General features: G+C 39.2%; 1 protein-coding gene and 1 pseudogene across 2 annotated transcripts in view; one reads left to right on the forward strand and one right to left on the reverse strand.

The window, feature by feature from the left end:
- NCK1 (NCK adaptor protein 1) overlaps positions 1 to 13,355 on the forward strand; it is a 100,042-nt gene that overhangs the window by 30,581 nt on the left and 56,106 nt on the right. The gene's annotated exons all lie outside the window — the stretch shown is intronic.
- LOC111523348 lies at positions 11,497 to 12,504 on the reverse strand (annotated as a pseudogene).

The following is a 13,355-nucleotide window of genomic DNA, read 5'->3' on the forward strand; positions in this document are numbered from 1 at the left end:
CTCCTCCTCCTCCTCCTTCTCCTTCCTTGTCCTCCCTCCCCCTTCCTCCCCCCCTTCTCCTCCTCCCACTCCTCCCCCTCCTCCTCCCTCTCCTGCTCCGATGGAGTCTTGCTCTTGTCGTCCAGGTTGCAGTGCAATGGCATAATCTCTGCTCACTGCAACCTCCTCCTCCTAGGTTCAAGCTATTCTCCTGCCTGAGCCCCCCAGGTTGCTGGAATTACAGGCACCTGTCACCACTCCCAGCTAATTTTTGTATTTTTAGTAGAGACGGGGTTTTGCCATGTTGGCCAGGCTGGTCACGAACTCCTGACCTCGTGATCTGCCTGCCTCGGCCTCCCAAAGTGCTGAGATTACAGGCGTGAGCCACCACGCCCGGCCCCCCTTGCTTTATTTTATGATTCCGTTCAGTTATTAGTCTTGTTGGTTTTTTAAAAAAGTTTTATTGAGATATGATTCACATACTATACAGTTCACTTATTAAAAGTATACAATTCAGCTTTTAGTATATTCAGAGTTGTGCAACCATCACCACAATATTAGAACTTTTTTTTTTTTTTTGAGACGGCGTCTCGCTGTGTCACCAGCCTGGAGTGCAGGGGTGAAATCTTGGCTCACTGCAACCTCTGCCTCCTGGGTTCAAGTGATTCTTCTGCCTCAGCCTCCTGAGTAACCGGAACTCCAGACGCCTGCCACCATGCCCAGCTAATTTTTTTTATTTTTAGTAGGGACGGGGTTTTACCATGTTGGCCATGATGGTGTCGATCTCTTGACCTTGTGAGCCACCGCACCCGGCCTTATTAGAACATTTTAATCACCTCCCAAAACAATGCCATACTCATTAGTTGTCACCCCTAACCTTCCCTCTCTGTGTCCTAGGAAACCATTAATCTGCCTTCTGTCTCTATACATTTGCTCATTCTGAACCTTACATATAAGTGGCATCCTATAATATATGGTCCTTTGTGACTGCTTTCTTTCACTTAGCTCAGTGGGTTTTTTTTGTTTGTTTGTTTTGATTTTTTCTTTTTGGAGGCAAGGTCTTGCTCTGTTGCTCAGACTGTAGTGCAGTGCTTGATCACGGCTCACTGCAACCTCTGCCATCTAGGCACAAGTGATCCTCCTGCCACAGTCTCCTGAGTAGCTGGGACTGCAGGCATGTGCCACCATGCCAGGCTAATTTTTTTTTTTTTTTGTAGAGATAGTCTCACTATGTTGCTCAGGCTGGTCTTGAACTCCTGGGCTCAAGTGATCCTCTCACCTCTGCCTCCCAAAGAGCTAGGATTATAGGCATGAGCCACTGCACTCAGCAAGTTGATGTTTTTAGGGTTCATCCATGTTATAGCACATACTGTTACTTCATTCCTTTTTATTGCTAAATAATACGTAATTTTACAGTTAATACCACATTTTATCCATTCATCAGTTTACAGGCATTTGAGTTTTTTCTCCCTTATGGCTATTACAAATAATATGGCTACTGGCATTCGTGTACATGTTTTTAGAAAGTTATTGTGGTAAGATATGTGTAACATAAAATGTACCATTTTAACCATTTTTAAGTGTACAGTATTAAGTATATTCACATTGTTACGCAACCATCACCACCACCTGTTTGCATAACTTTTTCATTTTGGCCACCTGAAACTCTGTACCTATTAAACAACTCCTCCCAAGTCTGCCATCCCCCCAACCTCTGGCAACCACCATTCTACTTTCTGTCTCTATGAATTTGACAAGTCTTGGAACCGTGTATAAGTGAAATAAATCATACAATATTTGTCCTTTATGACTGGCTTATTTCACCGAGTACAGTGTCTTCAAGGTTTATTCACATTGTAGCATGTGTCAAAGTTCCTTCTCCACCAAAGGCTGGTACTGTTCCATTGAATCTATAATTACCACATGTTGTTTACTCATTCAACTGATGATGGACACTGAGGTGGAGTTTTGCTCTTGTTGCCCAGGCTGGAGTGCAGTGGCACGATCTCTGCTCATTTGCAACCTGCGCCTCCTGGGTTCAAGTAATTCTCCTGCCTCAGCCTCCCAAGTATCTGGGATTACAGGCATGGGCCACCACGCCTGGTTAATTTTGTATTTTTAATAGAGATGGGGGTTTTGCCATGTTGGTCAGGCTGGTCTTGAACTCTTGACCTCAGGTGATCCAGCCGCCTCAGCCTTCCAAAGTGCTGGGATTACAGGCATGAACCATCATGCCTGGCCTGATGATGGACACTTCAGTTGCTTCCACTTTTTGGCTATTGTGAATAATGCTGTTACAGACATGGGTGTACAAATATCTGTTTGAGTTCTCACTTTTACTTTTTTGGGTTTATATCCAGAAGTGAAATTGCCTGGATCATGTGGTAATTCTGTTTCTTATTTTTTGAAGAACTGCCATATGGGTTTCCACAGTGGCTGTACCATCTTATCTTCCCACCAGCAATGCACAAGGGTTCTAATTTTCTACATCTTTACCAACAATTGTTATTTTCTGTCATCGTCATCTTTTTTTTAAATAGCCATGGTGATGGTTGTGAGGTGGTATTATCTCATTGTGGTTTTGATTTGGATTTTTCTAATGGCTACTGATATGATCATCTTTTCATGTGCTTATTCACTGTTTGCATATCTTCTTTGGAGAACTGTCTATTCAGTTCCTTCCCCATTTTTGTGTTGGACTTTTATTTTATTTTTTTTAGAGACAAAGTCTTACTGTATCACTCAGGCTGGAATGCAGTGACATAATCATGGCTCATTGCAATCTCATCCTTCTGGGCTCAAATGATCCTCCTGTCTCAGCCTCCTGAGTAGCTAGGACTATAGGTGTATGCCACTGCCTGGCACATTTATTTATTTTTTGTAGAGATAGGGGTCTCACTATGTTGCCCAGGCAGGTCTTGAACTTTTTAGCCTCAAGGGATCCTCCTGTCTCAGCCTCCCAAAGTGCTGGGATTATAGGTGTGAGTCACCACACCCAGCTGGATTGTTTGTTGTTGTTGACTTGTAAGAGTTCTTTATATATTCTGAATTTCAGTGTCCTGTCAGATGTGATTCCAAATATTCCTTTCTGTAGGTTGCCTTTTCACTGTATTAATTTAGTGTCCTTTCATATACAAAGTATGTTAAAAGATCTTAATTTTGATGAAGTCCAGTTTCACTCTTTTCGGTCACTTGTGCTACTGATGTCCTGGATTATCTGAGTGGGCTCTGGTAATCACACGAGTCCTTATCAGAGGGAATCAATTAGTCCAAGAAAGGGATGTGATGATGAAAGCAGAAATCTTGATGATGCGACCAAGAGCAAAGGAATGTAAGCAGCTTCTAGGAGCTGGAATAGACAAAGAACAGATTCTTCTCTAGAGCCTCCTGAAGGAATGCAGGCTTTGATTGTAGCTTTGTAATCTACTCCAACCAGGCTGCTGCAAATGCCAAACATGCCTGTAAGACCTGTTTTAGACTTAATGACCTGTAGAACTGTAATGACCTCTAGAACTGAGTAAGTTCTTTAGTGGTGATTTCTGAGATGGGTACAACTATCACCCAACAGCAATGTACACTGTACCCAATGTGTGGTCTTTTATCCCTCACACTACCACCCTTATTCATATGCTTTTGTGTCCTCATAGCTTAGCTCCCACTTATGAATGGAGACTAGACGACATTTGGTTTTCCATTCCTGAGTTACTTCAGTTAGAATAATGGTCTCCAGTTCCATCCAGGTTGCTGCAATTGCCATTATTTTATTTCTTTTTATGGTTGAGTGATAGTCCATGGTGTATATACACACCATATTTTCTTTACCCACTCGTTAATTGATGGACATTTGGGCTGGTTCCATATTTTTGCAGTTGTGAATTGTGCTGCTGTAAACATGCATGTGCAAGTATCTTTTTCGTATAATGACTTCTTTTCCTCTGGATAGATACACAGGAGTGAGATTGCTGGATCTACTTTCAGTTCTTTAAGGAATCTCCATACTAGTTTACATTCCCACAAACATTGTAAAAGTGTTCCCTTTTCACCACATCCATGCCAACATCTATTTTTTGATTTTTTTGATTGTGGCCATTCTTGCAGGAGTAAGGTAGTACTGCATTGTGGTTTCGATTTGCATATCCCTGATAATTAGTGATGTTGAACATTTTTTCATATGTTTGTTGGCCATTTGTGTATCTTCGTTTGAGAACTGTCTATTCATGTCCTGAGTCTGTTTTTTGATGGGATTGTTCTTTTTTTGCAGATTTGAATTCCTTGTAGATTCTGGATGTTAGTCCTTTGTCAGATGTATAGATGGTGAAGATTTTCTCCCACTCTGTGGGCTGTTTACTCTGCTGATTGTGTCTTTTGCTGTGCAGAAGCTTTTTATTTTAATTAAGTCCCATCTCTTTATCTTTGTTTTTGAGGCATGAGACTTTTAATAGAATCTACATCTTGCTTTGCTCAGATTGGCTTAAACCCTACATAGATTCTAATCCATCACCAAGTCTTGATATCTTCCATGGAAATTTGAGAAGGATTAGTGATACAAGCCAGTGGTACCTGTTGCTTCTACTGGTATTGAGGCAGGAATTACTATTCATCATTACCTTCTTTTACTACCTATTCTAGATTTCCTTTATGCTGGGCCAGCATTTAAGCTGGTTTAAGTTGCTTGTGTCCTTTAGGCTTCCATCCTTGTGGGACTTCAGCCTTTATTTGCCTTGCCTGTTTTGAGCTATGGTTGCTGTAATTTCCTGTTTACCCTATTACCAAGCATGGAAATACCCTGCATTCCAGACAGATTGCTCCCTAATCCCATTGTTTACAACAGGTCCTAATAATCAGGGTCTCTTATCACTGCTAGTGTATTTATTCCTTTCTTTGCCTGCGTGTTCATCAGTATGAGAAGCCCATAGTGACCAAGTGGTGGTTGTGGCTTTAGGCTCTGTGAACCCCTACTGTGGAAGCATTACCCTCAGGATCTCTAATACAGCAGAGATTTTAAATTGTGGGAATAGGAAATCCACATGCTGTAAGTACGTTACTGGGAGTGATGGTGAAGAGTCAATCTAACTTCTCTACACCTTGGTTTTAAGCCCGTGCATCTTAGGTTGTAGGGATATAATAGCCTAGCCATTGGTTCAGTGCATATGCTGCATCCCAAATGACCAGCAGAATGACTTCTTAATAGAGCTTTTAATTTAATGCACCACTTTATGATTTTGTTAGCCTCACAGTTTCTAGGTGATGTGGTATGTGGTGTAGGATCAGTGGATGCCATGGTCATGTGCTTAATGTTGTATCTTCTTCTCCATTAAATGAGTTCTTTGGTTTGAGGTGATGTTAAAGTGAATCCCAGATTGGCAAAGCAAACATTTTGAAGCCATTGAGGTACTGTAAATGTCCAGAGACACTCAGGGCTGGAAAGGGAAACTCATTTCTACAGTAAGTGTATATCCTACTTCCCCTGGAATGCAAAGGTTCCAGTTCCATCCTGCCACCTTCTCAGTTCTGTTCTGGTAAGTTGTTTCCTACATTTTGCTGTGTTCCTAATTTTGCTAGATTTTCTTCTCTTATTAGTACTTTTAATTATATTTTTCAGAAATAAGCTGATGTTTTTGTTTTGTTTTTTTGAGATGGAGTTTTACTCTTATTGCTCAGGCTGGAGTGCAGTGGCGCTACTATCTCGGCTCACCACAGCCTCCACCTCCCAGGTTCAGGCAATTCTCCTGCCTCAGCCTCCCAAGTAGCTGAGGTTACAGGCATATGCCACCACGCCCAGCCAATTTTGTATTTTTAGTAGAGATGGAGTTTCTCCATCTTGGTCAGGCTGGTCTTGAACTACTGACCTCAGGTGATCTGCCTGCCTCGGCCTCCCAAAGTGCTAGGATTATAGGCATGAGCTGCTGCGCCCGGCAAGCTGATTTTTTTGATAATGGAGATGTGCTGAACAGTTTTCACTTTAACATAGCTATATGATTCCATTTGTATGGAATTCAAGAAAAGGCAAACTGATGACAGCCTATCAGTGCTTGCCAGTCTGGAGAGAAATGACTGTAAAGGGGCATAATATAACTTTTTTGGGTGATGCAAGTGTTTTAGATCTTGATTGTGGTGTGGGTTACATGACTGTATACATTTGTCATAACTCATTAAACTGTACACTTAAAATTAGTTTTGTAAGTGAATTATGTCTCATCTGATTTTGAAGAAATAAGAGGAAATTAATGTACTTATCCTTTTCCATAATATCTTTTCCTTTGTGGTTTATGCTTTTTGATTCTTAAGTTTGAGAAACTCTTCTCTACCCTGGGTTTTTTTTTTCCTATTTTCCAATTCATTAATTACTGCCATTTATTTCCCTTCTTGTCTCAAAATAAGATATGGTAAGACATACAGAGACCAAAAAGACTGTCATGGAAGAAGAGTTTTGTACTCACTGTTACCTAGAAACAAGAGACAGGCATGTCATCGAAGTCCCCATGGGAAAGCATCAAGGTTGGTCAGGAAGCAGAAGGAGTAGAAAAACATAGGCCAGAGCTTGTATTGTGGTTTTTGTGGAAAAGAATAGGCGACTGGGCGCGGTGGCTCATGCCTGTAATCCCAGCACTTTGGGAGGCTGAGGTGGGTGGATCACAAGGGCTAGATATCAAGACCATCCTGGCCAACATGGTAAAACCCCATCTCTACTGAAAATACAAAAATTAACTGGGTGTGGTGGAGTATGCCTGTAGTTCCAGCTACTGGGGAGGCTGAGGCAGGAGAATCGCTTGAACCCGGGAGAAGTGGAGGTTGCAGTGAGCAGGGATTGTGCCATTGCCCTCCAGCCTGGTGACAGAGCGAGACTCTGTCTCAAAAAAAAAAAAAAAAAATGGACAAGACAGGGTAGGCAAACTTGAGTAAATTTGGATAATTTGCATAATTTTGGTGGGTTCTGAGTTATAGGTATGGTTCCTGGTTGGCCAGTACCTGGCCCTGGGGTATGTTAGGGCAGAAGGAATACTGGCCTGGTGTGTGAGAGTTATTTAAAGAAGATGATTGTGGTATAGACTCTGGATTGCTTGGTTGCATATCAAAGGTGTGTTCAGAGGCAAGTTGCTTGCTATCTCTAGGAATTAACCCTGGGAGGTACAGTCGCTCCTGGGTTTGTAGGACCCAAGATGTCAAAACATCATAAAATATAGAGAAAATTTAAGAAGATTAACATACTTATGTTTTCTTTAGGTTTACTCTTTTTTTTTTTCCTCCTAGTTTCTTGATTGAGTATATTAGTTAAGCATATTCAGTCTTATTGTTTTGTTTCAAGAGCATTAAGACTAATTTTAGCTGAGCTGCACATTTTGATGGCATGGTACATTTATTGTCATTCAGTTCTGATTTTTATAGTTTATCATTTTAAATTTAGAAGTTCATTTCTAAGTTAATAAATATTTGAAAATGTTGATTTCAACATTATATCATGGTTAAAGGTGGTCTTAGATAAAAGTTCCTTGAACATTTTTTTGTTTTTCATTGTGACTTTATTTTGAAAATGTTTCACATGTACTTGAAAATAATTACATTTTTATTTTTTTGTTTGGTGGAGGGTTCTTTATATAACTTAGATCAAATTTACTAACTTTGTAGATCAAATATTATATCTACTTACTGGTGTTCAGATATTCTGATCTATCTGTTTCTAATGTAAGTAAATTAGAGGCTCATGCAGTGATTGAAGATTAATTTTTTTCTTGGAACTTTCTTTTTGGCTTATTTTGATAGCTGTGTATAAGGCTTTGGTATGTTTTTAGTTTATTTTATTATTTTATATATATCATGTCTCCATACCTTCTAATGTTGCAATAAAATTGTTTTGTCTGATGTTAAAATTGCTATAACACCTTTTTTAAAAACTGGCCATACCACTTTTTAAAAAAAAAAGGTTTGCCAGAATTTAGTTTTTTTCGTCTTTTCTTTGTTAATGTTTTAGTTCACTTTTATAAACAGCTTTAGTTGAATTTGTATGTTGTTTTATTTTATTTTCTATTACTTTATTTTATTTTATTTATTTTTTGAGACCGAGTCCCGCTCTGTTGCCCAGGCTGGAGTACAGTGGCGCAATCTTGACTCACTGCAACCTCTGCCTCCTGGGTTCAGGTGATTCTTGTGCCGCAGCCTCCCGAGTAGCTGGGATTACAGGCGCACACTCCCACACCCCGTTAATTTTTGCATTTTTGGTAGAGACGGGGTTTTGCCATGTTGACCAGTCTGGTCTCTTAACTCCTGACCTCAGGTGATCCTCCCACCGTGGCCTCCCAAAGTGCCAGGATTACAGGCATGAGCCACCGTGTCCAGCCTGTATGTTATTTTTGTTATTTTCTGTTACAAATGAGTTAAATTCATTCACATCTATTTTGATTATGATATATCTAGATTTTTGTCATCTTGCTTTGTTTGCCATCCTTTTTCTTTGCTTCTCTTCTCCTTTCCTGTTTTTTTGTTTTTTATTGATACATAATATTTTACATATTTATGAGGCACATGTGACATTTTGTTACATAGGATGTGTAGTGATCAAGTCAGGGTATTTGGGATATCTGTCACCTTGAGTATTTATAATTTCTATGTTTTAGGAACATTTAAAGTTCTCTCTTCTATCTACTTTGAAATACACAGTTTTGCTAACTGTAGTCACCCTACTCTGCTATAGAATATTAGAATTTTTATACTTTAACAATATGTTTGTGTACATTGACCAACCTGTCTTCATTACCTACCACCCATGCACCCTTCTCAGACTTTGGTGTCTGTCATTCTACTGTCTACCTCTATGAGATCAATCTTTTAAACCCACTGAATGAGTGAGAACATAATTGTCTTTCTAGTCCTGGCTTATTTCACTTAACATAGTGACCTCCAGGTCCATCCATGTTGCTGCAGATGACATGATTTCATTCTTTTTTAATGACCAAATAGTGTTCCATTGTGTATATATGCTGCCTATATCCATTAATCTGTTTTTTTGTTTTTTTGTTTGTTTGTTCTTAAAGACAGGGTCTCACTCTGTCGCCCAGGCTGGAGTGCAGTGGTGCAATCATGGCTCACTGCAGTGGGTAGCTGGGACCACAAGCGTACCCCACCACACCTGGCTAATTAAAAAAACCATTTTTTTGTAGAAATGGGAGTTTCACTATGTTGCCCAAACTGGTCTCAAATTCCTGGGTTCAAGCAGTCCTCCTGCCTTGGCCTCCCAGAGTGCTAGGATTATAGACCTAGCACTGTGCCTGGCCCTATGTATCTGTTGATGAACACTTAGCTTAATTACATGTATTTGCTATTGTGTGAATAGTGCTACAGTAAACATGCAAGTGCACGTATCCCCTTAATACACTGATTTCTTTTCCTTTGGATAACTACCCAGTAGTGGGATTGCTGGATCATGTAGTAGTTCTGTTTTTAGTTTTTTGAGAAATTTTCATACTGTTTTCCAGAAAGTATGTACTAATTTACATTCTTACTAACACTGTGTAAGAGTTCCCTTTTTTCTATCCTTACCACTGTCTTTTTTGTCTTTTGTTTTCTTTTTATTTATTATTTTGAGACGGAATCTCACTCACTGTTGCCCAGGCTGGAGTGCAGTGGTGCAATCTCAGCTCACTGCAACCTCTGCCTCCCAGGTTCAAGTGATTCTCCTGTCTCAGCCTCCCAAGTAGCTGGGACTACGGTACGTGCCACCATGCCTGGCTAATTTTTTGTGTTTTTAGTAGAGATGGGATTTTGCCATGTGTTGGCCAGGCTGGTCTCAAACTGCTGACCTCGCGGCTTCCCAGAGTGCTGAGATTACAGACCTGAGCCACCACACCTGGCCTTTTTTGTTATTTAAATAATAGCCACTTTAACTTGAGTGAAATGATATTTCATGTGGTTTTCATTTCCATTTCCCTAATGATTAGTGATGTTGAGCATTTTTTCATATACTTGTTTGCCATTTGTATGCCATTTTTTGAAAAATACCTATTCATGTCCTTAGCCTACTTTTAAATGGGATTATTGGTGGGTATTTTGTTTTTGTTGTTAGAGTTCCTTGTATATTCTAGGTATTAGTCACTTGTTGAATAGTTTGCACATGTTTTCTCCCATTCAGCAGATGTCTCTTCACCCTTTTTTTAGACAAATGCTCACTTTAATCACAATTCTAAATTAATTATTTTCACATTAACACAGATGTTCCCATAAACTGAGAACTGAGTTAAGTATTATACATTTTTAAATGGTTAATATGATTTGAAAATTTTTTATAAAAATTGATCAGAAGCTAGTTGAAATTCTCACCGTAAATCTAAAATATTGATTAGAATTGTTTTTCACAGTAAACTGAGATCTAAGCTTCCTAAGAAGCTGTATTATCTAATATCATAATAGGGATGGCTAAATACTTGACAACTACTTTCTGAAGAACTGGCTTAACAAAAAGTTAATATTTGAAGAAACAGCTTTTCCCTTGTTTATATTTATAAGAAAAAGGCTAACATTTTCGCAGAGCTCTCATTTTATGGTGTGGACAGTCAGAAGCAGGTGAATGTTGGCGGGGTGCAGTGGTTCATGCCTGTAATCCCAGCACTTTGGGAGGCCAAGGCGGGCAGATGATGACTTGAGGCCAGGAGTTCAATACCAGCCTGGCCAACATGGTGAAACCCTGTCTCTACTAAAAATACAAAAATTAGCTGGGTGTGGTGGTGGTTGCCTGTAATCCCACCTATTTGGGAGGCTGAGGTGTGAGAATCACTTGAACGTGGGAGGCAGAGGTTCCAGTGAGCCGAGATCGCACCAGCCTGGGTGATAGAGCAAGACTCCCCCTCAAAAAAAAAAAAAAGTGGCTGCAATGGTATCAAGAAAAAAGCATTTCAAAACATTTCCACTTTTATTAAAGGTTTTGACAATGAAGGTGTCATTAAATGTCTTTAAATTCTATTTGCTATAGAAAAACCATCTAAATAGGAGACACATGCCATAATACACCAACCATTTTAGTATGTAAAATACTTCTGAACTCTTACTATAAAAAGATTTGGCTAAAATACAAAGCATCTTTGTAATAAAACTGATAATGTAGCTTAAGTAGTTTATGAGATTTCAGAAATGTCTTATGAAAGAAATGAGAGTGTGTCCCTGTGTGAGATAAAACTGAACAGTTAACGTTAAGGTGCTATAAACTAGACAAAGCTATTAAGGCACATCATGTAACCAGAAAAGAACTGCATGTGATGTGGACTTCCTCCATGGCAAACTGACAGGAAAATAGAATATGCTCTCCAGAAGGAAAGGCATGAGAAGATAATTCTTACAAACAAAGCTCTCATTGAGATATTGAAGAGCTTTACAGAGAACATAATCATAAAATGGCTAGAGATCATTTATAGGACATGGTAATGGAATCCTTTATATTACAACACCTGCCTCAGATATAAACACAAATCAAATACAAACACCCTTGTGAAGCTGTGCTGCTTTCAGCCAAACATTTCGCAGGTACCACAGTCAGCGTCTAGTAGCATTTGGATGCAAAGGTTTAACTTGTGCTGATCTGGACAAGCCACAGCAGAAACTCTGATTTGGAGACTTCATGGACACTCCTGCCGGTGGGCTGCTGCTATTGCTGCTACTTCCAGATGCTGGTAGAACCATTTAGGTCTCTTGCTTTCAGCTGAAGGACCGCATATTTATAATGGTTTCCTAGTAGCATCTGAAGAAAGATAAATCTCTTTTGGCAAGGACTGAGATTCTGATTTGACGACAGCCGGAGCAGTCTGCCAAAGTCACTAAAGCATTACATTTGGATTTAGGTTTCTTCTCTTTCTTTTCTACTGGGGATTTTACCTTCACTACTACTACTACTACTTTTTTTTTTGGTTAATTTCTTTAACTTTACTTTTTCTCATAGAGAAGTCTGCGTCATTATCCACACTCTCACCAAAATCAGAATCATCCTTAGAATCTTCACCAGTTGCCAAGTCTGGTTCGGAGTCATTAGCACTATTGCCATCACTGCTCAGAAGAATTTTCCTCTGTTGTACTGCAGCTTTAGATGCTGCTTTTCTTTTCCCTTGAATACCACCATCGTCCTTCTCGGTAATCTTATCCAAATCTAAATAATCACTGGCTACACTGCAATTAGAGATATGAGGAGACTTATTCTCTGTTTCTGTTCTACTATTGCCATGTTTTTCAACTCTTTTATCTTGAGACTTCTGCACATTAGTGGTGACTGTTGGAAGTTCCTTTACTGATAAAGCTAGTGCAACTTCTAAGTCTCTCTGGTAGAACTTGTCATCTAAAGCCATTCTTTTTGTTAGGGGTTTTCTCTTCTAGTGGGACTTCTTTCTGGAGATTGTTCAAATTAGGTTTTGGTTTATCTTGTTTTAACTCCTTTGATGTTGTTCTGGATTTCTTGTTTAAAGGTACAGTTGCAAAAACAAAATCATCACTGTCAGAGTCGTCAAACTGTGAGTAATTGGTTGGTTTCTTACATCTCACAGGCTGCAGCATGGTCCCTTTCAAGGCTTGATATTTATACTTCCCAAGTTCTTGTTGGCTGTAGTGGTTGTTTCAGTTCCCGCCCAAAACCAGACATTGGTGCTCTCCCTTCACTCTCGATTGTTTCCTTTGTTGTGCAGAAGCTTTTTGTTTGTTTATTTAATATAATCAGTTGACTTTAAATATGTGGATTTATTTCTGAATTTTCGGTTTTATTCTATTAGTCTGCGTGTCTGTTTTATACCAGTACCATGCTGTTTTGGTTACTGTAACCTTGTAATGTATTTTGAAGTCAGGTAGTTTTATTCTTTTCGCTCAAGATTGTTTTGGTTGTTTGGGCTCCTTTTTGGTTTCATATGAATTTGAAGATTGCTTTTTCTATTTCTGTGAAAAAAGACGTTGGTATTTTGATAGTGATTGCATTGAAAATGTAGATTGCTTATGGCAGTATGGTCATTTTAATGATGTTAATTCTTAGCCTTGAGCATGGGATGTCTTTCCATTTGTGCCCTCTTTAATTTATTTTATCCAGCGTTTTATAGTTTTTATAGCTATTGTAAAGAGGGAATGCCTTCTTGATTTCTTTCTCAGCTAGTTTGGTTTATTAGTGGATAGAAACAGGTTTTGTATGTTGATTTTTTTTTTAAACATTCCCTACTTCACAGGTGGATGCATATTGATTTATGTGTGTTGATTTTGTATCCTGCAACTTTACTGAATTTATTTAGCAGAACTAAGAGTTTTTTGGTGGAGTCTAGGTTTTTCTAGATACAAGATCATATCAGCAGCAAAGAGGGACAGTTTGACTGCCTCTTTTCTAATTTGGATGCCTTTTCTTTTTTTATCTCTTGCATGATTGGTCT

Source organism: Piliocolobus tephrosceles, chromosome 2 (genome assembly GCF_002776525.5).
Source record: "Piliocolobus tephrosceles isolate RC106 chromosome 2, ASM277652v3, whole genome shotgun sequence".
Classification (NCBI taxonomy): domain Eukaryota; kingdom Metazoa; phylum Chordata; class Mammalia; order Primates; family Cercopithecidae; genus Piliocolobus; species Piliocolobus tephrosceles.